A 3,736-nucleotide genomic window follows, 5' to 3' on the forward strand; every position below is an offset into this window, starting at 1 on the left:
CAGTCTGGAGGAGGCAGGGGTGGGATGGGGCCAGGTGGGGGATGAAGGAGGGAAGGAGGGGGCAGGCAGGCTGGCCAATCCCTGCCCCCTTTATCCTGGCTGCCCAGTACCTCCCTGGGCCTCAGCAGAGATCCCTCGACGGGTCTGGGAGTGAGCAAGGCGTGTGCCAACGTTAAACAAAAGTTAAAAGGGTGAGAGAGTAGAAAAATATTAGGATGTATAGCTGAGCCAGCCCACCCTCTCACTGTCGCGGAAAAGCCCGTTGGGGGTTGGCCCCCGCCTGCCGCCCGGGGAGCCTATGAGTGTGCTGGGCTGTGGGTCCCGTCAGATGGTGGAAGTTTTGTCTGTCCCATCTGTGGTAAGAAATGGAGGAAGGGAGGAAGCTCAGGAGCTGGTGGGAGGCCCAAGAAAATGTGCTCACATAGCCTGTTGTGCCAGTCAGGCCCTTCCTGGAGTCCGGCTTCCCCTGGGGACCCCTCAGAATGACCCTGAGTTGCTCAGTTCAGAGGTGGAGACACTGCTGGGTAGGTGGGAACTGGGTCAGGGAAAGAGGAAAGGCTCACCACACAAGGCGTGTTCTGTCATGCTCAGACACAGAGACTCCAGAGTGGGACTGATCTCCAGGTCAGGCCCAGGGACCGGGCAGTCTGGAGGGAACATGAGAATGGCCCGGGGGGACGAGTGGACCGGGAGCGAGTGGGTGCACCACACAGAGCTGCAGCTCTGGCTGGGCATGCTGTTGCTGCCACCAGGGTTGGCGAACCACAGGTTCTGTCGACCCTGGCCCCGAAGGCTGGAGCTGGTGAGTGCATGTCAATGGGAGATGCCCCCAATACCTGAGGGACTCAGAAGGCCCATTCTGCCAGGCAGAAAGGCCTGGGGAGTCATTGGGAACTGCCGCTGAGTCCGCCGGGCCACCCTCATCCCCACAGAGCCAGTTATGGGGAGTGAGTTGGAGCTGAATGCCCAGCCTTTCTGCTGCCGGTGGTTCTGCATCTCTAGCGTGGCTTTGCGTGGGAAGGTGTGGAGGAGCTTCAGCACTTGCTGTTTCCAGGACAGCAGCCATTTCTTCTGTGTCTCCATGAAAGGCTCATGAGCAAGGCACTTTTCGATGAGCTGAAGGTAACTGGTGATGCTTTCCTCATCTGGTCAGGACACTAGCAGCTGCGTGCACACTTTGCCCATCACCCGTGTAAATTGACTGGGAGTGTCTCAGTCAGCGCCGGTGCTGGCTCACTGCCATCAGTGGGAGCTGGAGCTGGTGGAGGGGGGTAGCTCTTTGCAGCTGAAGGGTCCTTGGCCTCACTACCCTTATCTGTGTCAGGGCGATCCAGGGGAGGCTCTGCACCTGGCAGTGGTGGCTCCCCCCACCCAAGACCCCGTCCTTGGCAGTAGAGGTTGTGGCAGTGGCGGCAGCCACAGTGGCCTGGAGGACAGTGGCCCTGATGGGGGTGATGATGATCTGCTGTAGCTCCTGCAGAGCGTTTCACAGATTCCCGCCTTCCAGCACATCCTTCTCCAGGGACTGGAGGACACTCTGCCTCTCTCGTAGCTTCTGGATGCTCAGGGCTATCTTGTGGCAGGCACCTTTGGTCACATTCTGAGACTCCAAGTGCTGCTCAGTCAGTGTCATCATCTCCTCATAGCACACCTGTGAGAAGAGGGCTGTGTACTTGTGGAAGTGGAGGCTCTTAAGCCACAAGGGCACATCTTTCATGTCACTGCCGTCCTCCTGAAAAGTGTTCTGGCTGGAGCCCTGCTCCTCCATCTGCTCACTGCCAGAGGAGGCCACGCTACTCTGGGGTGAGAGGGGTGTGTGGCCAGGCATGGTGAAAGCTGCCCAGGCCCTAAGGTCCTCTGGACTCGGCCACTCACCAGGGGCCTGGGGCTTCGTAGGGATGAGTGACATGGAGTGCTTCAGTGGGCTGGGGTGAATTTGGCAGGGGAGACCTGCGTTTGCGTTGCTCCCAATATTGTTGATGGCTGGCGACACTGAGCTGGGTGGGTGGAAGGGTACTTGTCCATTTTCCTTGGGTGGCTTGTCCTGCCAGCCTGGTCCTGCCTCCTCAGGCCCCAGCTCTGCAGGGCCGCCCCACTCATTTGAGCCCTGGCTTGAGTGGTAGGTGGGCTCAGGCCGGGTGTGGAAGCCACTAGTTAGCTGCTCTTCCAAGTGACTCAACCAGAAGGCCAGCACACTGCGGTCCTCCAACGTGGTGGCCGGGTGGATGAGGGCATAGGAGAGCACCTGGTGGCTCTTCTTGATGAAAGTATTGCTCTCAATCGAGTAGACCAGCCATTTCTGCAGCATCCTCATGTACTCCGATTTGGCCTCTATGTCACCCAGCTGAAGCAGGGGTAGGTGGGACAGCTGGAGGGACACCACCTTCTCTTTGGACTCTTGCTGCCACTGGCTGACACTGGCAGTACTGTTGGCCTCTGACTCCAGCAGGTGAATGTCATTGTTGTCTGCCAGTGAGTGCTCCAGGCAGAGCGGCAGGAAGTGGGCCTGGGTGTGGGTGACCAGTTCCAGAAGTGACAGCAGGGTCACTGTCTGTTCACACTCATTCCAGTCCTGGAACCAGCCAGCGAGGATGCCCACATGGTATCGGAACATCATGGTGCCAGGCCTGGGGCCAGGGTGGGGGAGACAGTGGTGGCGAGGGCCAGCTCTGTCACATGGTCTTGGCTCCAGATTCCTATTACCTCTCCCCTGAGGCCCAGGGCTTGAGGACGTTCCCTGACATGGTGGCAATGGATGGTGCAGGGAGGAGGACACCTGCTCAAGTAGGGGGAGGTCTTGGTCTAGCCACTCCTCTCCAGGCTCTTCAACAGATCCTCAGTGGGACAGTTGAACAGAGCAAACTGGCCTGGCTGTCAATCCCTCACAGGCTAACTCCAATCAATTAGTAGTGGCTGCCTGGAACACTGCAGTGAGAAGGGTCTACCTCGGCCTCCACTGCTGCTGCTGCCCAGGCCTCCTCAGGCCACTGCCACCCCCTCTCTGGCTCACAAACTCCCTTCCCTCCTCCCATATGGACCAACATTGCTGCCACTGCCTGGGAGTCTTGTTTCTTAAGAACAACTTAGGAATGTGTATCAGACACTGTTATATATGCCCTTCATGGAGGAACTAAAGATTTTTGACTCTGCTATACTACAGCTGATCTATTATTTAAATTGTTACCAGTTTTCCTGGCCCAACTGCTATCCTTTGTTATTACATGTTCACATTCTTCTAATCATTAACTCTAGAGCCAGCCTTTTGAGACTCAGGGAAGGCCTGAGAGACTAAAGCAAAACCTTTTTACTTCAAAAGATGGGGTCACAGCACCTGGAATATGGCTTCAATCCTCCCTTTTCTTTGATACTTCTTAATCCTGAGGGTGATAACTGCTTTAGCTACTTCCTGCTGAACAAGGGTGAAGTTAAAAATGGTGAGGATTAGAGGAAAATCACAGACTTTGTTTTCAAAGAATTTTCTTTTCCCAAATGGCACTCTTGAATCCTGCAAAATAAGCAGAGAGGCTTTCTCTTTCTTTTCCCTGGCTTGCCATTGTTTCTTTTTGTAATCACAACTCAATAGGAGAAATAAAAAGATTAATGTAGAAAGGGGAATATACAAGCCTTTTACATAATCAGAAGGTCCTGGTCATTGGAAGAGGCAAGAAATCCAACCTATGACAACTGAACAAGTATTTGTGTCATCTTTAGTTAACGGCATTATCCTTTTTCCTCC

The 3,736-nt window shown here is 55.1% G+C and overlaps 1 pseudogene; it reads right to left on the bottom strand.

Moving 5' to 3' along the window:
- Positions 1-324: 324 nt before the first annotated feature.
- Positions 325-2,617, bottom strand: LOC112401197 (protein Smaug homolog 2-like; annotated as a pseudogene).
- Between the last annotated feature and the right edge of the window lie 1,119 nt (positions 2,618-3,736).

This window comes from Neophocaena asiaeorientalis, unplaced genomic scaffold (assembly GCF_003031525.2).
Source record: "Neophocaena asiaeorientalis asiaeorientalis breed wild unplaced genomic scaffold, Neophocaena_asiaeorientalis_V1.1 scaffold236, whole genome shotgun sequence".
In the NCBI taxonomy this organism is placed as follows: Eukaryota; Metazoa; Chordata; class Mammalia; order Artiodactyla; family Phocoenidae; genus Neophocaena; species Neophocaena asiaeorientalis.